This window comes from Leopardus geoffroyi, chromosome C1, assembly GCF_018350155.1.
Source record: "Leopardus geoffroyi isolate Oge1 chromosome C1, O.geoffroyi_Oge1_pat1.0, whole genome shotgun sequence".
Classification (NCBI taxonomy): domain Eukaryota; kingdom Metazoa; phylum Chordata; class Mammalia; order Carnivora; family Felidae; genus Leopardus; species Leopardus geoffroyi.
The window spans coordinates 137436772-137459679 of NC_059328.1; the positions used below are offsets into that span (position 1 = coordinate 137436772).

General features: G+C 35.5%; 1 long non-coding RNA gene across 1 annotated transcript in view; it reads right to left on the reverse strand.

The window, feature by feature from the left end:
• The window catches only part of LOC123598897, a 258270-nt gene that overhangs the window by 90567 nt on the left and 144795 nt on the right, over positions 1–22908 (reverse strand). Inside the window, exon 2 of the long non-coding RNA XR_006712865.1 lies at positions 15382–15408. This is a non-coding gene — a long non-coding RNA (uncharacterized LOC123598897). The remainder of the gene's footprint in view (positions 1–15381; positions 15409–22908) is intronic.

Sequence of the window (22908 nt, forward strand, 5' to 3'; positions counted from 1 at the left end):
ATGGGAATAAAAATAAAATTAATAAAATAAAATAAAATAAAATAAAATAATATAATATAAAATAAAATAAAATAAAATAAAATAAAATAAAATAAAATAAAATAGAAAAGACAACCCACATAATGGGAGAAAATTTTTGCAAATTATGTATCTGATGAGACTAGAATATATAAATAACACTTATAAATAAATAATACATTAGGTCTCTGATGTGCCTGGAATATATAAATAACTCTTATAAATAAATAAAAAGACACCCCATTTATTAAAAGAATGGACAAAAATGTGAATCTATATCTAAAAAAGATACACAAATGACTTAAAAATACATGAAACGTGCTTTAAAAGATTTGCCATAGGGAAATATAAATAAAAACCACAATGAGATACCATTTCACAGCCACTAGGATGGTTATAATAAAAACCTAAGAGAAAAACCAGTTGCTGATAAAGATGTGGAGAAAGTGGCACCATCATACATCACTGATGTGACTGTAATGCAGGGCAGCTGCTTTGGAAGACAGTTTGACAGTTACTTAAATTATTAAAAATGGAGTTCACCATTGGGTGATAACAATATTTTAAAGTTTATTGAGTTTATGGCTGCAAAACTCTATAAATACACTGAATACCAGTGAATTGTACTCCTTAAACACATGATTTGAATCTATGTGAAGTATATTTCAGTAATTGTCTATATAAAAACAAAACAAAAGCCCATACATAATGTCTATAGCAGCTTCACTTGTAATCAGTAAACACTGAAACAACCCAAATATCCCTGAACTAGGAAATGCACAAACAAATGAACAAACAAAAACAAAAGAAAAATAAATTATTGATACATGCAACCATATGGATGAATCTCAAATGCATTATGCCACATGACAGAAAGCATCTCAAAATTCAATATATTGTATGGTTCCATTTATATGACATTCTGGAAAGATAAAGCTATTGTGATACAGCATAGTTTAGTGGCTACAAGGGTTATAAATCATGGGTTATAAATCATCTTTTGACTACAAAAGAGTAGCACAAGGAGTTGTGGGGGCTAATGGAATTCCTTTGTGTCTTAATTTTGCTCATAATTACATGACTCTATACACGAGTCAAATATGGTAGATTCCCAAAAGAGTTCATTTTAAATACATTTAATTATAATTCAATTTAAACAAACAAACATGGTAACTTTTCTCTGTGTTTTATTTGTGTCATACAAGCATTATGTTAGAGTCTTTAATGTTGCCAGGCCTAGCAGAGGCATTATGGAATTAGACACTATTATTCTCACATTCATATATCAAATGAGAAATTAAGGGTTTGAAGAGTTTGAAAGATTTAATCAAAGTCACAAAACTAATACCTTGGAGCTGGAGATTTGAACCAAACCCATGTGATACTAGGTCTTAGTTCGTTTGGATTTCTATAACCAAATGCCAGAGACCAAGGGCTTATAAGCAACTAATATCTCTTTCTCACAGTTGTTGGGACTGGGAAGTCCAAGATCAAGGTACCCTTGGATTCAGTGTCTGATGAGACCAGCTTCCTCAATGATACCTATCTATTTGCTCTAATCTCACTTGGCAGAAGGAGCAAAGGAACATTCTTGGGCCATTTGATAAGGGCTTAATTCCATTCATGAAGACTCCATCTTCATAGCCTAGTCAACTCCAAAGTCTCCACCTCCAAATACCATCCCATTTTAGGTTAGGATTTCAACATATATATTTTGGAGGGACACAGACATACAGATCACAGTGTAGAAACCACATTCTTAATTTTTATGCACTATGCCTTTCCGTACACTGTTTTCTCATATGTTCAGAAAAAAAAAATGCCTGTCATCAAGTAAGTTAGAATAATCACTACTCCATGCTTAAGAACTATAAAATCAACAACAAAATTTGTAGTCCCCCCCAAATTTGTAGTTTTTAAAACATTTTTAACTTTTTATTGAAATTCAACATGATTCAGAAAAATGAACCAGGTATATAGCTCAATGGATTTTCACACCCACAAAACACCTGTGTAACCAGCATCCAGATCAAGAAATAGAACATTCCAAGGGTCCTTACTTCCCCCACCCCTAGAAGTCCCTCATGCCCCTTCTGACTACTACCCTCCCATAAATCCTGACTTCTAAGATGATAGGTTAGCTTTGCCTGTTCCTGAGCTTCATATACAAAGGACTATACAGTGTGTGCTCATTTGTGTCTGGTTTCTTTTGCTTGGCATAATGTTGTTGTGTGTATCAGTCATTCTTATTGTTATGTTATTCCATTATGTGATTATAACACACTTTATTTATTCACCATTTTGTTGATGGGCATTTGGGTGGTTTCCAAGTTCGGGGCTGTCGTGAACAGTGTTGCTACAAGAATTTGTGCCCTTGCCTTGGATGAACATATGAATGCATTTATGTTCATTTGTTAGTGGGAGTGGTACTGCTGAACCATCAAATTTGTAGATTTTTTACATAAAATGTATACTTTTGGTAAGTCATTTAAAGAACCTTAAAAAGAATCACATGAGCTGTGTCTGAGCACATCTCTATCCAACAAGATGTCACAAATATTCAGTGAAAAATAAACATTTGTTGATGTGGTGCTATGGTCATAGGTAAGTTCTACCTCTTTCTGATCTTATCTTATGATATGAATTTTGTGAAAGTGTACAGATTCCAGTTCGTGTGTTGGGATACACTCTACAATTGTTTGTGAATATATTTAAGGATATCTTCCTAAACCCTCCAGAATTTTTATACTAATTCAGAAATATTTCATCTCATAATCTACATAGCCAGTCAAAATTTCTCCAAAATAATTAAACTGGCACATATATTAGCCTCTTATGCCAGATGTTTTGACAAGGACATATCACTACAATTGTATTAATTACACAGTTTTATTTAACTATTAAATAATACAAATCACTATATCAAACTATATCCTCATGCTGGCTCACTAGTAGTGAGACTAAAGTTTCTGAAAACTAAACATTTTCGATCATTTATAATAAAACATATCTGATTCCTTCTTCTGTGGGGCCAATTTGAATATGATTTATTTTCATTGTTTAGTCATCTGAACCTCTTGATTCCAAAATAATTTCGCCTTTAAGCTGATTAGATATTTGTTACATTTTAATCTCTTACAGAAGAGTTCAAAATATTTCAGGACCAAAAGTGGGGAGAGAACAATCAAAAAGAAAATTTCAGAATTGATTTTCACAAGAGAAGTTTCTGATCTGTGTTATTCACCATCTCACATTTGTAGTCTAATCTAAAACTGATAAAAAACAGTATCAATTTCACAGTTTTAGGGATGAACTATACCAAAATCAAACAAATGTTCATGGGAAATTCTGATGTTTGTTATCTTCCACCAAAAAAAGTCATTCAGATTTTGTCAGTAGCCTCTTTTTCATCTTTGGGTTTATATTCCATCTTTAATTGATTTCAACAAGCTTCTTTATTTGCCAATCAATAGTAGGACATTGACATGTAGAAGTGAAGTTCAGTAACTACTGGCCTTTTTTCAATATGAGAGATGATGTTTTTTAAGGGGATAAATTAAAACATTATCAGTAAATAATTTTGTATTTCCCATCATTTTATGGCACACAATATTATAGGATTATATTCAAATGATTTACCACCAACAAAAATGCTCTAAAACTTATTCTTGAATAATTTGTACTTCTTTAATGCTAATTAGATGAGCAGTCAATGCTCCCTCTGCAATCTTTTGGCATCCTACAGATCTTTTAAAATTAACCCTCAGTTTCCAATGTTCCAGTAACTTAACCATTGAACCAATCTATACATTCTATTATTTGTACTATCCAATGAGAGAAGACTGTGCTTCATTTATATATCTTATCACTAAATTTCATTGATCATAATTATGTTGTTACTCCAAAATCATGCATTGTTTTTAGCTTTTCTACATTTATTTGTGACTATTTGGAAATTCTCAAGCAATATAATAACCAAATATATCATTGATCCTATGGGAAATCAATCTTTAATTTTCTTAAAATGTAAACCTGGTTCATTAAAATAAGAGAGATTTGGACTATCAAACTTCAGGATGTAGTTAGGTCAACATAATGTAATTGTCTCTTCTATGTTTACTAAAAGTATGTGGTATACCACTCACAGGACTTAGTGCATTCTTTTGTTCTCCTTCCTTTATATATCTAAACCCTGTATCACCTCATTTATTTTTGTTTTTATTTTTATTTTTGAGAGAGAGATACAGAGCAAGCAGGCGAGGGGCAGAGAGAGGGAAACAGAATCCCAAGCAGGCTCCGCGCTGTTACTACAGAGCCTGACGCAGGAGCTTGAACTCACAAACCATGAGATCATGATCTGAGCCGAAATCAAGAGTCTGAAGCTGAACCAACTGAGCCAACCAGGCGCCCCTCACCTCATTTTATCTTGTGTTTACTTCATAAGCTACCAGTACAGTGAAGACAATAGGCATACACAAGGAAGAGGGAAATGAAATCTCCAATCAACCTGTATGTCTGAGGCAAAAAGAAGCTATAGTTCCCATTCAGTGTCCCTGCTGCCTCAGCTTGCTGATGGACATCATTTACATTCTATTACTCATTAGGATTGCCCACTAGACTAGTTCACATTAGGGTTACTGAAAGACCCTCTTGTCCATATTCTCCCAGAGCTCTGTGGTCAGAGTACACTGTGAATCTATTCATTACTCCCTTTACAATTTAAGTTGGAAATTTTTGAAACTTGAGAAGTTTTATTCCTTAAACCAGAATTGTCATTAAGTAGAACAAATAGGAACTAGAAAAATAAGTGTTGAGATTTTCTTGAATAGGTCTAAAAGTGTGGTTCTTAATATGCTTGCCCATTTCTTTTAATTTTCTGGACCCTAATAACTTGAATTTCATATGCCAGAGACAGTATTGCAGTATGAAGAAATGTTGAATGTGGTAAGAATATTGTGTTCCTTATGATTACATATGTGTGTGTGTGTGTGTGTGTGTGTGTGTGTGTGTGTGTGTGTAGGCAGCCCATGTGGTTGTCCTGTAGTATATAAAAAGTCAGAATTCTGTTCCATAATTCCCTCTTCTTTAACTGTTGGAGAGAAATGTACTATAAGCTCAAGTTTCAACTCCTCAAGTTTAGGAACCGTTACACATTATTTTTAGTTTGAGTCAGCTCATATTACCTTATACAAGATTCTTTAAGGATGTAAGAGATTTGAGGGATGGCTGGAACATCTTCCTCAGAACTCTGAAACTTTCTCTTTTCCTCCCTCTCTGAAACAAAATCCTTTATCACATTTTCCCAAATTAATTATAAAAGTTAAAAATTAAATCTTACTTTTGTCCCCCACATTAATCCTATGTAGATCAGTTATTTTGTCCATATTAATGGGAGCATAGCACTAGTGAGATTTAATTTCAAACTTTTGTAATTATAGCTAAAATTAAATTTTACCATGGATAAATTGTCCATGTCCTAGATGAGAACAGACTGGGAGGATTAGCAATTGGACCTCCAGGATGACTTATGTTATCTTTGGTAATTAATTAAAATCAATGTGTAGAGGCCTATATTTGGAAAGTTAAGGAGTTTCCAAGCAGGAATTTGTCAAATCCTCTCTCAATCGGTGTAAGGGGTGCAGGAAGAGCAGTGCTTTGAGAAAACTACAGAAGATCTAAAGTAGTGCAGTGAAGCTAGAGTACCTCATTCTGGTTACTGAATTAAGCAGGTGACCTTCCTGAAGTACTATGGAAGTTTCATAAAGTTGGGAAACAGAACTTCTGTTTCCTTAATGGCTAAACAGCTAAGAAGCCACTATAGGGAGTGAAGACATTGGCTAATTTATCCTTAAAATTGAGTCTGTATGGAGAATTATAGGAAAATGGGGGAGGAAAGTTGTTAATTCTGAAGAATCTAAGTGGAAGCAAAATGCAATAGCAAAATTTCTGGTTAAATCTCAAAACGTAAAGGATTTGATTCTAATATTTTAGTGGAGAACAGTGCGATGTAGTTACAATGAAGACACTGTACAAGATACTATTTAAAAAGCATTGCCCGGAGAGTTTTTTGAAACACTTGAGGAGAAAGGCCTTATAAATTTCAAAAGCAGTAATCAGAGCAAACAAGCATTAACAAGTTCAGTGACCAAGCAACTAAGGAGTCTTCCTGGATGTGTAGCTATTTTATAAATGCCATACCAGAGCAGAATGTCACGCCATTAATAAGTCCAGTTGGGCTTTTGTTTCTCTGGCCCTGGCAGCCCTATGTTTCCAAGTGCAAGGTTGTGCTTAGAAAGGCAGCTTCCCCTTCTTACAACCAGTGCTGATGTGCTCCTGCATGTGTCTCCCTAGCAGTGACAGGAACTGGAATATGGACGAAAGTATTCTAATGCCTTCCATCTTGACATCTCTCCAGTCTTGATGTGCACACCCATCCCAACTACATCTTAAAAAGGAACGTTTTCACACTGCTCCTGAGGAATTTATTGGAGTTGTTTCCATAAATTAAATACATTATTAATGGAAAAATGTATATGACTTATGCCTTGCCTATAATCTCATAGTGATTGCATTTGTGTCAGGAAGGAATGGGGTAGACCTTAATTTTGCTCACTCTCGTCTAACACATATTCACTGTAGATTTGATTGGTTTCTTTACTTTAACTTCTCCTTTAATATTTTCTTACAATGTTTGGTTCTGGACATTTGAGTTTTCAAAGTGGGCTGAGTCACCCTCCACTACCAGCCAGGCTAGCCTTGGATTTAACTTGAAAAATAGTTAAAATGTTACACACCCACATCTAAGCCTGGTCATTTGTTAACATGACTGAATTAGGAAGCATGTCCTGTCCTCCATGCCTGATTTTGTGCTTATGCCATCCATGCTCTGCTTTTTCTCTCAGCTCTATGTATCAATGACCCATGTAGCCTCAGTGTTCAAAGACCTCATTTTAGTCTACTCCAAGACCCTACAGTTTCCTCTACATTCATAGCATTTCACACCCTCCTTCTTTAAATGAAAACTATCTTAGATTGCTCTGTGGCCTCTCGTGTTCTTGAATTAAAATCCAATGTTGGCATTTTATTAAGCTTTCCATGTATGTTTATTTCATGCCTATAATAGACTAGACTGTGGTGTGTACAATATACATTTCTGTATCCCACACGTCCTTTCCCCATTCTATCCCCAGATGACTAAGACAGTGTCTTGAATGTGACAGTTGCTCAGTACATTCTTGTTAATTCACATTTTAGTTGCCAATTCTAAGTAGAAGAGATCAAATCTAATTCCTCATCTATAATAGCTTAGATGTTTTTAATAATCTGATCAGTGCTAGCAGATAGATGGCCAAAGAGAATTGAGGGAATGAAAGTTGAAAAAAATATTCTGTTGGGGAGTACTAACTGAGTTGGTGTCTGCTATGATTTTATCTGAGTGGATGATGATCATCTGAGTGATCATCTGTCATTCTGGGAAAACAGTTCATTCATTTTGTCCTAGGATGTAGTAATAATATAATAGCTTCAATAATATTTTTTTAAATGAGAAGCATCATGTTAAAAGCCAACCACACAATGGAGAGCACACAGCCTTCCATAATTATCATCATCTACAATATGACCTAAATCATCAATGTTACCACTATTAGGCCACTAATAATTGACATTTCATAGTCACAAATTTCCCTTGACAGAACAGCATGTCAGACATCTGTTACCACTGCACTCCATTGCTTCTGCATATTTATATTAACCTCCTTGTTGACCCAATATCTGTCTTGTGCTTCCAGATACAACATAAGGAGGTCCTCTGAACTCCAATCTGATAGTTACAGGGCCCACCACCATGTCAGGCAGCAATCCATGTCCTGAGAACCTATGCCCATCAGCAAGTTGAATCCTGTGTTAGATTTTTATGCTGCACAGCTAGATTTTCACTCAAAAGCCACGGAATACATTAGAAAGATTACTTTGCCCCTTCTGACTCTAGCAGAAGCAATAAACTTGAATGCTATGGAAAGGCTATGAATTGCTGGCCCCTGAGCTTAACAGTTGGAAATAACAAATGACCAGCCTGGCTGTTATGACAGTGTCCGTCACTGGAAGTCCATATGCTCTCACATTCTTTGTCTGCACAGTTTCACTTGGAGCACACACCTTCCCTTTCGGTCACAGAAAGCACTGGCAATAGGCTGGCTGGTCTTCCCCTACACAAGGCCCTCAGTTATACTGACCAGTAAAATGAACATCCCTAAATGTTTCTTTCAGGTTTCCCCCTATCCCCAGAGGTTTCTAAATGTTCTTATCTTGGGATTGATTCCACCGTGAAGCTTTCATTGACCTTTCAATCTTTAACTCTTGCTTTTGTCAGCAAAAGGGGAATATAAAATCTCTATTTTTATAAGTGACCCGTGGGATTTCCTTTTATTTTAGGTATCTGAATACTATTAAAATAATAAAATTTATTTTATTTTAGGTATCTGAATAAAATTCGTCAGTGGAATTATCATTTTTATCATTTTCTAGATCATATGGCCACTCTCTTATGTTTGTCCAGAAATGCAGTTGATAACTGACATCTTCCTGTTCTCTTTTATTTCTTCTTTTAACCTGTTGCCATTTCCTATATACCAAAAGCAATTCACTATTTCTCAGTTCTTCCATCACTTCTCAGTTATTCATACTGTATCGTAGCTGTAGACTAAGTTTATGTCTTTTTACACCTAACAATCTCCTTTCTACATATTTCCCAGGCTGCTTTATCCTTTACAAGAGTCAGATGTAGCAATCAGTCCCTGAAGTGCCCCAGATAATGGAAAGCAAGAGGTCGGGAGGAGGCGGGGTGAAGCCTCCAGACAAAAATGTGTGATGAACAGATTTTCATGGTTTAATGCCGTTGTCTAGACTATGTATCCCTAAGACCTACCACAGTTTGGGACGAGGTTAGGAATAGATGAGACATAGAAATGTTATAAACCTCCTAAACAGAGACTGAAAGTCTTTGGCAACTGTAACTACACTCCCTCCGCACCAAGAATTACACTCTTTTAAGAGAATTACTCAGCAAAGAAACATCTACTTTGTGGCAGGAAGGTGTCCCACAAGGTATGGGACATTTTCCTGAATTAAACAAGGTGGGGATGGTGGGGGTGGATTGTCATCTAAAGGAGGTAATATGCCTTTCTCACTGAGATAACACAGTAAGTTTCTCTAATCATAGGACTTTGGGGGCGGGAGTAAAGTGTCCAATAAGAGAAGAATTTGCTAAATTATATAGGTGTTTTAGAGAAAAATTTTTATTAATAATAAAAGAATAATAAAAATAAAATAATAATAAATGAATTAAATCAAAATAATAAAAAGAAAAAGAAAAAAAGTTTATTATTATTTAAAAGCACTGTTGTTAGTACAGTTTATGAAATAAGACATCACCTGATATCTCTAGAGAGCCATGATAAATTGGTTTGATTGGGCTAGCCATAAATTATGATTACTCTTTTTTATATACTCCTTTATGATAGAAACTAAGGACTGTTATAAAACAAACAAACAAATGCACATATGGTATGAAAGCCTCACCACCACTTTAGGAGATGGGTGTTGCCCCATTTTAAAGAGGCATTTTAAAAACAATTAAATATGGAGATGTTAGGTAATTTATTTAAGCTCACAGAGTTAGTAAGGAGATAGAGCACTAGGTCTACCCTGTCACCAATACTTTCCACTGAGATAATGCAATCACATCTCATAGTGATTTATTTACTTATTTATTTATTTATTTATTTATTTTTATTTATTTTGAGAGAGAGAGTGCACACATGAGCAGGGGACAGGCAGAGAGAGGGAGAGAGAGAATCACAAGCAGCCTCCCTGCTGTCAGTGCAGAGCTGGATGCTGGGCTCGAACCCACAAACCATGAGATCATGACCTGAGCCAAAACCAAGAGTCGGACAACTTAACCAACTGAGCCACCCAGGCACCCCACATCTCATAGTGATTTAAAGCAGTGCAAAGACTGAGGGGTGTTGTTGTTGTTGTTTGTTTTGTTTTTTACTTTAGGGGTTAAAAATATTTTACGTAATTTTTTGGATTAAAATCTTACAGACAAACAGTGTGTTTACTTTGCTATTGGCATGGAATCAGATCTTTTATTTTGTCTGCACGGTCTAGAAAGTGTTAAGAGAAAGGAAGATATTTTCCCATGTACTGTATTATTAGGTGCACTGTCTTTGGAGACCAATATAATTTCTTTATGTTTTCTCCAGAGAAGACATAATGATACAGGATTTTGAGTTTGAACCATCCACACAACAGAAACAACAATAGTTTCCATCTGTGTAAACTAGATGACAAACAGCCAGAATTACTAGAAGCTAGGTACCTCCCAGGTTTAAATCACTGGAAAAGTAAGAGTTTGTCATGTCTTGATAAAGCATGTCTTTAAAAATAACAAATGCAGTAGCCTCCAAAGAGAATTATGTCAGAAAGAGGAAACTGAACAAGATAGAATCTAATACAAAGCCTAAAATCCTGAACCATGATGTATCTTGTGTCAGCTAACAAATATACTAAAAGTTGAAGACACCTTATTTTACTCACTTACCCTATGTGACTATATATGTGCATCTCAATTGTATTGGTTTAGTTGAAGTTTAATCCTTTTATTTTGTCCCAGTATTCCCTCAAGATGAACAAAAGAATAGAGAAAAAATATATATATATATATATAATATATATATAATATGTATATACATATATATATATATATATATATATATATATATATATATATTATATATATATATAGGTTGCCCTAAAGGGCCTGGGGGTACACACAGCTTTCAGTGATAGATTTAAATGGCCATGAATTTACATTGACCTTACAACGTTCCTGTTTATCCTGAAGTGCACAGACCATTTTCCCCCTTTGGTGCCTTGATTAATGACTCTTCACTTCTTTTCCCTGGTTTCTCCTTTCTTAACTTTTCTGTTGATAAGTGTGTTTCAATTCGAAAGCAGTGTGTCACCATGGAGTTGGGGGTCACTTCCTGTTGGTCTTACTTACTTGGAATTGCCAGCCCCATGGGTTTAGCCTTTACAGTGCTACAAATATTTCATCTTGGTGATGTAGTCCCTGTGACTGGGCCACATTGTCTATTATTTTAGATTGAGTGGCCTGTGTTTCCTTTTTTGTATGACACTTGAGTAACATTGTATGACTGCTGACCCTAAAGAAAATGAGATGTGCCTCCCACAAGACAAGAACTGAGCACCGAAACTTCTAAATAATGTTTAAATAGAAGTCAGTGCACTAACTCTGGACTGTAAATCTATGCATGCTTTCTAAGTTCCTCAACTTAATTTTCCTGACATGCCCCCTGTGCCAGTTCCACTTGTGCTGAGTCCTGAACTATGCAATCTTTAGGTACTCTGTCTATAAGCATCTAGAGGCATGGACCTAATTTTATCACCCAGTTTACTCAAAAAATTGAAACTCAAAACACAACTCCAGCCTGGCCAGATTCAAGTACTTGGTTGCAGCTGTTTTCCTCATGCATAGCAGAAGCACCACATCCCTCAGGTAAAACTTGAGGTTTCCAGTACTTTTCATAATCTGATAAAAAGAAAATGAACTGCAAGGTCTTGCTCCTTGTATTATCTAATACAGCTTGTGAAGTAACTTGAGAATAACAAAGATGGCTTGCCCTTGCCTCTGGAATCGGTCTCTCTCTCTTTTTCTCTCTCTCAGTCTCCTCCTCCCTCCCTCCCCTCTGTGGAACATGCAGTAAGAAAACAAATCTCAACTGCACAATTTGTAACATTTTTTCCCATGACGCAGTCTATCATTATTTGGATGACTAAAAGCTTTAATTATTTACTTTTGGGAGTCCCTAAAACCCATGTCATCAAAAATACTGAAGAATTTTCTGGGAAAGGTTTGAAACACTTCCAGTTAAACTCTTGACTTAATATCTCAAGAAAAAAAAATGTTTCTACCACATATTTTATTAAACCCTTTAGGTCCTTTTACAAGAGAGGAAATACCAATTAACGTATAATTTAGCAGAACAAAATATTATCCCATTTCAACCAGTACCCACTTCCTTGAAGTTTATTCAAGCATTAATAACCATTTAATGTAATTTAACTACACTGAGGTATCCATTACATTAATATAATATATCCATCAGGAAATTAGAGTTTTGTTTCCATGAATTTTGTATTACAAGAAGGTCTTTATAATTTTATTCTGCATTTTATGATTCTTAATTTCAACTCCTCAGTCTCTGTTACAGTGTGAGATGATCAAAATGTTCCCAATGCTAAAAGATTACAATTACTTGATTTATTCAGCCAGGAATCACAAATGAATTTTATATATACATATACATATTGTTAACATATTTGAAGATTTAAACCACTAGATGTGTCAGGATCATCAAACCTCCTTAGGAATATAACACTGTAAGTTTTTGAGAACATTAACAATGATCCTTTTAAAGCATACATTTTGGGATGATGTCCATGATGTAATATCTTCATGGTCTGGAGACCTATATCGTGTTTTTAAGGACAAATTATATTACCTGTGAGGACAGTTATATCAGCATATATTTTTTAATGCTTTAGCTCAAGAAGTATTGATCATGGAACTCTAGCTATGTTTAAGTATGTAAGGAAAAATTTATTCACATGATAGCATGTATTAGAATATTAGATATTTAGGGGAGGAGAAAGGCCTTTCAATGAACATCTTTATCTGACAGTAAATGCTTAGAAAGCCAAAAAACTTGATTAAAGGAACTTGGCTATTTTGTGTCAGGATCAGAGCACGGTTCTCACTGTCCAAGTTAAAGCACTTCCTACAACATAGTGAGCTCTCATCCAGATAGGAAATATAAATGTGCACACAGCAATGGAAGACAGAGATCCATGCTTTGAAGTATCTTTGCTTCCATGTTAGGAGGACTAAGGGGATATTCCATCAGACTTCTGGAACCTTTGCAACCTCCCTTCACATCACAACAGCACAGAAACAAACTATATCACCTTATCTCAATGTAGGAAGGGTGGTGAGCTCATGTGGATCATATTTGTCTTTTCAAATAAAATCTGAAAGTTTATCTAAGGATTCTTATTCTTTTTGCCTAATTAGTATAATCTACTATTTACCTTTTCCTCCCTTTCTTTCTTTCTTTCTTTCTTCCTTTCCTTTCCTTTCCTTTCCTTTCCTTTCCTTTCCTTTCCTTTCCTTTCCTTTTCTTTTCTTTTCTTTTCTTTTCTTTTCTTTTCTTTTCTTCTTTTTGTAGTAAGCTTCACACTCAGCATAGAACCCAACTTGGGGCTTGAACTCAGCACTCTGAGATCAAGACCTGAGCTGAGATCAAGAATTGGATGCTTAACTGACTGAGCCATCCAGGCACTCCCTATTTACTTTTATGATTCTATAGAATTAACTTAAATAATGTCTGAAAGGAAATTTTGAAAGTAATACCTTGAAAGGAAAAACCAAAGATTGGGAAGTTCCTAAAATCCTACTAAGAGAATTTCAGAGGTCATAATTTGGTTAATTCAAGAAAAGTTCCTGCTACTGAAGAGGTTTACAAATGTGTTTACATGGAGAAAGCAGACAGCCTGTGAATTTCAGCAAAGTAGATCAACCATATGGACAAATCTGATCACTTATCTGCTCCTAAATTGGACGTTATATAAGAAACAGTATAATACCTAAGTTTTCCTGCTTACATTTTCTAATTGATTCAGCTCAGGAGGTTATTCATAAACACTGTCCTGAATGCTAAATGGTAGAAGGCAAACACATATAAAAAAGATAAATGCATTTCTTAGAGATTTTTAGCTAAGCCCATATGAGTAGGTGTTCTATGTCCTAATCTAGCTTTTCCTACTCCATCTTTGTTATCTACATGCCTTATAATGAAATAAAGTGAGATCATAAACAATGTTGTTTGGCTCCATTCATCTTAGGATGAGGTCCTTAATGAGTAATGCCTCAGTGAGAATAGATCAATAACTTTAAACTCAATGAGAAGAGCTTTCTTACTAGATGACAAGTAGTAACGACAAAAGAGTGAAGAGAGGCAACTAAGTATTTACTTCAGTAGAGAAGTGGATCCTTGAAAGGACTTCTGATAGAAGGTGAGTCCAATCTGGTTTTGCCATGTTTTCCCCACTGCTTAACATCTTTCCTTTTTTTTTTTTCCTATCCCCACATCTACCTTCAGATAAACATCGAATTTCTTTCCTCATTTTTCCTTTTTAACCTGTGTCTATCAAACCTGTCAGCAAGCTTTCATGGTTATTCATTTAGTAAACATTTATTAGGTACCTACCATGTGCCAAACCTTGTGCTATATGTTGATCTTTTGCCCTTGCACCTCTTCTGGCCTGCTCCCACCTGCCTCCTGGCTTCCCTCCCTTCTGGGAATGTGTTAGCATGCTGATGCTGTATCTGTACTACCAAACTTCTTGTCCTAGATTCCAGGTACTCAGGTGCTGCTCATGATCCAGAACACCCAACTCCAAATTGATTCCTCACATTTTATCAATTCCCAATTGTATAGAAAAAGTTAATTAAGACTATAAAAGGAAAATTGTTCTGCATTCATTCAAAATAAACTGTGAATGGCATAAAAACTCCTAACCAAGGATATCACCTTAAAAAAATACTAATAATTGTCTCAAATCATTTGTAGATGAACCTTCAATTGGTCAGTTATCACAAAGTTTTAGAAGAATCTCCCATACACTTACCTGTCAAAAGCTAGACATCCTTTTCCTACACTTCTGAGTCGGCCTCCTCTGCTACCGTTTAAGGCCACATCTGACCTCCAGGACAGCCATTTTTACTGACTGCACACAGAATTGACAAACCTGTTCTTAACCTATCTCATTATCTCACATTGGGATGATATGGACTTAATTTGATAGGAGGTAATGAAAATAGATATCAAAATTGTTTCTCATATAGAAAACAAGGATCGGTGAGGAAAACAAAACATAAACATGGAAATATTGGTCATATTGATGGAAAAATATTCTTGTGAGAGGAAATTTTTGAGAATGACAGTAATATTCATGTGAAAGAGATTTAATATTCATTTTTAATGCTGAATTTTTATTGCATTTTTAAGACAAGTTTATTGGAACCCACTGATATGTATTTAATATTTCTTATTTCACTGTCTCATAATGTTAACAATTCCAAATTCAAGCATTTGTATTCACCAAGAAAAATACTAATAATTTTATGCCCACTAATAGAATGAATAGATAAAAAGATAATAATAGACCAATACCTGAATCCATATTTGACTAAATCAGTAGGAAATTGGTTGAACTTACCAGTAGTCTTCTGGATGATGAAATTGTCTGTAACAAATACAAAACAAAGACATTACCAGTGAAATACTTAACTTTTTAAAATAGAAAATGCATGCAATTTCAGTTTCAAGAGGCAGAAATACTTCGAGATTTCATGTTTAATTTCACTTGGCTTGTTCAGCTTTAACAGTTACTTTCCAGTTAAAGTTAATGTTGAACTCCCTTCCTCTACAACCTAAAACATAAGGGTTGCACTTGAAATTGTGTTAATTTCAGCTTGTCCAAATTAAACAGCAAAAGTTATGCCATGAAAAAAATAGCATTGGTACTATATCCCTTTATGGATTAAACTTTAACTTTTATCTTAATAAATACTGACTTCCAAAATCATTACCCCAACTCTTAAGTCATTTCTACAACATAACTTTATTCTTTGAATGCTTACAATGTACCCATAACTGTGGAAGATACTGTCAACAAACTAGTTCAATACATATGAGTTATTATGATCTCCAAACTTGCAAGTCAAAGAGTTCTAAAGAAGTAAAATAGCTTACCCTAGGTAGCTAATATTTTAAAATGCAGAATCATGCAGAATAATGAAACTGGACCACTTTCTTACACCAAACACAAAAATAACTTCAAAATGGATGAAAGACCTAAACATGTGACAGGAAACCATCAAAATCCTAGAGGAGAAAACAGGCAACAACTTCTTTGACATTGGCCACAGCAACTTCTTGGCATGTCTCCAAAGGCAAGGGAAATAAAAGCAAAAATGAACTCCTGGGACCTGATCAAGAAAAAAATTGAGCACAGCAAAGGAAACAATCAACAAAACTAAGAAGCAACAAACATAATGGGAGAAGATATTTGCAAATGACATATTGAATAAAAGGTTAGTATCAAAAATATATAAAGAACTTACCAATCTCAACACCCCAAAAACAAATAACCCAGTGAAGAAATGGGCAGAAGACATGAATAGACACTTTTCCAAAGAAGACACCCAGATAGGCAACAGACACGTGAAAAGATGCTCAACATTGTTCATCATCAGGGAAATACAAATCAAAACCACATTAAGATACTACCTCACACCAGTCAGAGTGGCTAAATTCAACAACTCAGGAAACAACAGATGTTGTGAGGATGTGGAGAAAGGAGAACCTTCTTGCACTGTTGGGAGGAATGCAAACTGGTGCAGCCACTATGTAAAACAGTGTGGAGCTTACTCAGAAAATTTAAAAAAAATAGACTTACTCTATGACCCAGCAATAGCACTACTAGGAATTTATCCAAAGGATACGGAGTGCTGATTCATAGGGACACATGTACCCCAATGTTTATAGTGGCACATCAACAAGAGCCAAATTATGGGAAGAGCCCAAATGTCCATCAACTGATGAATGGATAAAGAAGATGTGGTATGTATATATACATACATATATACATTGTATATATGTATGTATATATACACATATACAATGGAATACTATTGGTGATGAAAATGAATAAAATCTTGCCATTGGCAACAACATGGATGGAACCACAGGTATCAAGCTAAGTGAAATAAGTCAGTCAGAAAAAGGCAGATATCATATGTTTTCACACATATGTGGAATTAGAGAAACTTAACAGAAGACCACAGGGGAAAAGAAGGAAAAATAAGTTACAAACAGAGAAGGAGGCAAGCCATAAGAGACTGTTAAATACACAGAACAAACTAAGGGTTGATGGGGATGGGGCGGGGGTAGGGCTGCAGGGAAATAGGAGATGGGCATTGAGGAGGGCACTTGTTGGGATACTGTATGGGCATTGAGGAGGGCACTTGTATGGGATACTGCATACATACTGTATGTAAGTGATGAATCACGGGAATCTACTTCTGAACCAAGACTACATTGTATACAATGTATGTTGGCTAACAACAATAAATTATTTTTAAAAATAAAAATAAAACAAAAAATAAATAAAAATGGGTAATATTTTTTCATTCAAAAGATGCAGAATCTAACAACTCAAATTTGGATCTAACTTATTCTATAGTTTGTGTACTTTCCATCAAATCTCATGAAATTGGACAATTTGTGGCTCTGGAAAGTTAGGTCTAAGTTTATTCTTTATTCTAATTCTAACATATTTTTTTTTAAATTCAATGTAGATCATGACTGCTTAGAAAAGCAGCGACTACTATAAAATTGTATGAAGCTGTAAATGAATAACACTGGATGTAGAATGGATTTTCTATCATTTGAAATAATTTCAAATATAGGTGTTTGGACTTTATGCTTTTATAAGTTTATGAAAACAGATAACTGAGAAGAGATTCATAGTTTTGTAGAATATTGTTTAGAAATGAATCAGCACTTAGTGTATAATCATGTTTATTAAAAAGAAAGAATTTATGGACATCTGGGTGGCTCAGTCAGTTAAGTGTCTGAGTTTGGCTCAGGTCATGATCTCACGGTTCGTAGGTTTAAGCCCCACCTTGGGCTCTGCGCTAATAGCGTGGGGCCTGCTTCAGATTCTGTGTTTTTCTCTCTCTCTGACCCTCCCCCACCTCTCTCTCTTTCTCTCTCTCTTAAAAATAAATACACATTTAAAAAAAATAAAGAATTTAGGTGAGCAAATACGATAAAGAGATTGAAAGAGATCATTACAATTTACAATGGCGAGGCATAGAACTTTTATTATACATTTTAGCTTGAAAATGTTCATAGATAGCAAAAGCAACTGCCCTCATAATTTGATTATAACAAGCATATTAAGTTGAAAAGTAATCCAGTAAATGCATAAATACAGTCTGCTCATATTCTCCCTATTCTTTTAGTTTTTTTTTTTCTCTCCGTACTCTTTCATCAAGTGAGTAGATATTTGTTCCACTTCTACTAATTCCCCTTACTACTTACACCTCACCAGTTTCTAAGTGAATTTCCCAATTGTGCTCTTAATACATATAATTCAATATTGTTCTTTGCTTTAGTTCTTGTTTCAAGTGGATGACAAGTGCGGGGGAACAGAGTCTGTGTCTTATCCATGTTAATCCTGTACAGACCACACTCTCCATAGCATTGAGTAAAAGATACTCAACTAGTATTTAGCTAATAAATCTTAATATTTTTTATCCCTAGTAAAACTTGTGGGAATATGCTCTCTCTTGTCTATATTCAGTGAGAATATAAATTGACACAACCTTTCTGGAGGGTTATCGTCATATACATAAATGTCTAAGCCTTTCAACCTAGCCATCTCAACTTGGGACACTTTCCTTGGGGTCTTTTTCTCTGCATCATTTTCGCCATAGAACCACCACCTTGTTTCCTACTTCACCATGTTTTTTCACTTGGCTAAACCCTATTATTTGTTAAATCTCAGCTTAAAAGCAGCACCCCATGGAAGATTCCTCCTAATATTAAAAATAAGGTTAAGTGACTTAATTTTGGATTCCCAGAGCTACAGTGTATCTCATCACAGCACCTACCTACACAACTGCTGTATCCTTATGCCCAAGAGTATCTGCGAATTGTATTTGCTTAATAAGTGTCTATTAAATTAGTGAGTAAATGAGTGAACTAATGAATAATAAATAAATAAATAAACAAATTAATTAATTAATGTATTTGAACCCATGATGTAGAATAATTGTTTGTATTTTACAACATTAAAATTTACCAGCCATCATAACAATTTGTTTCATAGTAGAATGTCCTTATTTCATTGAAGGATTGTTAAAACATAAAGCAAAAGGAAACCTAATTGGATGTTCTTTTTCTGTATCAAAGAATAATCCATATGCTTAGTGTAAGCATCACCTCAAAAACTATGATATGGAAGTCTATAAATGGAAAATACATAAATCTGGGCCCTCTATTAGAGAGAATCATAGAATTGAGAATGAACAATTTTGTGACCTCTGAATTCCATATAAACATATTTTATTAAAGTCCTAACTAGCTTGGATATCTTCCTCAGAACACTGCAGTGGCATGACTGAAGAGTCTTCTTGGATCATTCCAGCAAAAAAGAACATGTTCTTTCTTTTTACCCTGCTTAGAATCCTTTAATAACTAATCCTCTTGTAAGTGTGCAGTAAAGGCAAAGAAGGGGAGAAAAAAGCTATAAGAGAGGAAGTTCATTTTATCCATTTAATACGCTGTTTATTTGCTATACATATTGAAAAAGAATGTTTATTTTTTTCTGTTTTCCCCTAAAAAGAATCTAAAAATCCATTTTGCAATATATTAGTCTATCTTAAATATATACATGTATATATATAATATAATATATAAATATATATAACTTCATGTATACTTTATGTAAGTTTTTTATAAAACTTTATAAAGTTTTCAAACAACAAATTGTACTCATCTCCTCTAATCGTTAGCCAACTAACTAAATGACTGTAGATCTACCTGGATTCTTTTTTATTTTTCTTTTTTTTTTTTTTTCAACGTTTATTTATTTTTGGGACAGAGAGAGACAGAGCATGAACGGGGGAGGGGCAGCGAGAGAGGGAGACACAGAATCGGAAACAGGCTCCAGGCTCTGAGCCATCCGCCCAGAGCCTGACGCGGGGCTCGAACTCACGGACTACGAGATCGTGACCTGGCTGAAGTCGGACGCTTAACCGACTGCGCCACCCAGGCGCCCCTCTACCTGGATTCTTAATGTTCATTTGATGCAATCACCTAAATATACAAGAGGGAAAACTGAATTACAGGGAAGATTTTTTGGGGTCTTCTGCAAGGACTGAACATGAAGACCTGACAGAGATAAAGGATACTGGAAACTACCTCTTCCCACCTAGGCCCCAACGTACCTCCCACTTCAACCAATGTGTTACTTTTAAGTGCTGTTAATGACAGTTTAGACCCTAAACGGCAAACGTCAACCCAGTAATCACTTATCCCTGAACGCATTCTCAGAAAAGTTCACAAGTTGAAAAATAATATTTTATAATTTTTATCATATATATTTTCCAAAAACTGTACACATTAACCAAAACATACACACACACACACACACACACACACACACACACACACACATCTTACTAAACCAAGAGTAGTAATAGTTCCTGTCTAAAAGAAAGAAAATTAAAAAAAAAAAAAACTCTTACATCAAATATTTGGCATAGAAAGATTTCCTATAATTCTTTTATGCCATCTCCCTCCCCCCACCCCAACCCCTTGGTGAGATTAATCGTGTGACAAATGACATGAGATGGCCTTATGAAATTTTGTCTGGAACAATTTTTACTGCTAATGGAAATTATAAATAATATGTGCCTTTCGTCAACTGCATTCTTCAGTAATCTAATTGTATCAAGCTAATGAGACCTGGGTTAGGAAATGTTCTGAGGTTCCCATGCCCCAGGTCAGGGAATGCTGAAAACATCTCCAAGCAGATGTGCTCAGTCTCACGAGGATGGCAGCTGGAGCATGTGGTCACTCCACAGAGTGCTGGCTGTGCAGAGGGCTGTGCACTTGACCTACTGCTAGAGGTAAACAGCCTTCCTGTTGGTTAGCTGCAAAACTCTAGGGGGTGGGGCAGAGAGAGACAGAAAATTCTCCTTTTCACCGTCTGTCTCCCAACCTATTATTAATTCTGTGGAAGATTCTCCCCATTTTTTTTTCCCAGGGAAAATGGCTGTAAATGTTGCCTTTTCAGATACTAACATATGTGTTGTATCTGCGTGTGGTGTGTTGAAGGGAGCCAGAGGTCCAGGGAAGGGTGGCATGAGAATGAAAACACCTCTTTTCTCCATTTCTTCAAATCAATATTGTTTACTCTGCATTTACAAAGGTTGATGCAACACCACTCCAGGCTGTTACAGACAAACTGCCTCAAATATGATTTTATATTATGGTTGGATAAGAGGCGTTTAAATACAAAATTCCAACATGCTCAAAAAGTAGTTATGACCACCCCCCTAACCTTGAGGTTAGGAAGTGTGGGCAGTAGGGATGAGATATAATTACCTACATCCTGTGAGTGATGTCATACAAGGGCAACGAGACCTCAGGAGTTGATGGTCATATTTGGTCAATCTCCAAAATCCAATAGATTTTTTTCCCCTTAAAAAAAAAAGTTACTCATAACTTTTAAAATTTGCTCCATTGCAATGCAACTGGGAAATATTTTTCTTTTTTCTTATTTTTTTCTTTGTCTATTTTTCAAAGTACAACTGACCCCACTCTTCTATCCTTCTCCAACTCCACGTACCAGGTGAGTGGTACACACACACACAGACACACACACACACACACACACACACACACACACACACAGAGGCACACCTGTGCTTCCTTTCTTCCTTTGACTCAAGGCATCACTGATTCCATAGTATTACACCAGCAAAGAACTGCTCCTTCAGTAAGCCTCCTGGGGTTTTATTTGGAGTATTTCAAAAGTCCCAAGAGTGAGGATGCTCACTGATTTTCTAAGAATGGGGTTGGTTCTCATGGTGAGCATATTCTAACCCTCTTCTCATTTTTAACTCAAACATTTTCTTTGTCCTTTGTGCTGTCCATTTGCATCCTGCCAGAGGATTCTTCCTCTCCTGAGGCGTTTACATCTTTCACATATTTGCAGACTGTTATCATGTTCCTCTTAGCAATCACTTAGCCAAAATATACATTACTCTGTGCTCTTTTAATCTCTCCACATAAATCAAGCCCTTGGTGCCCTAATCATTTTGTTGTTCTTCTATGAAGTCACTCCAATTTGGCTTTGTGTTCTGGGGTGACAAAAATGGAAGACAGATTTTCCTGTTCAGATTCAGTTCTGTCATGTTGAGACCCCATCTCCTCCTGCTCCTTCATATGAAACTTTTTCATATGCCAACTGACTCAGTACTCTTCTCGTACTGTTGGATTATGCTGCTGTTACATACTTTTCTCCCTGGAGGTTTAATCTGGTGGGAACCTTGAAGTGGTTTATTATGCTATTTTTGAACAATAACAAGAATAGAAATTGCATTTATTTTTGATAAAGACAGCGGAAGCTGGCCTCCATGTCCCCATGCCAAAGTTCCCAAGCATTTATTGGATCTATGGATTTTTCACATTTTTCCAAGGAGTTTCCATTAAAAATAAAACCAGACACGGAAATTTCTAGGCCCCAAAAGGAAAAATTTTAGAAGAGGAAAGTGGGAGTTTATATTGAAATACCTCTTGCAACTTCACCAAATATGCTTTGATACAGGCACAGAATCAAAAGCAGTTTAGTTTATAAGTACTTGCTAAATTTCAGAAAGAAAACCAAATGAAACTTGAATACTTAAGAAGTTTTTTGGAGGCATTTTCTTTCAAAAGTGTATCATATTGCTGCTTTTAAATTTGTGTCATCCAGTGATAATCCTTCAGCTTCCTGATTGGCCATGGTATTTGGAACTGACTGGCCTTTGAATCACTCTGTATGCTGAAGGCGGGTGTGGATGTTAATCCGTGGGTCATTAACACCTCATATATGTTAGTTCAGAGATCTGGGGTGTGTCTGTGTTTGCTCTGCCAACATGCATAGCATTTCTTGGAAATTCAGAGT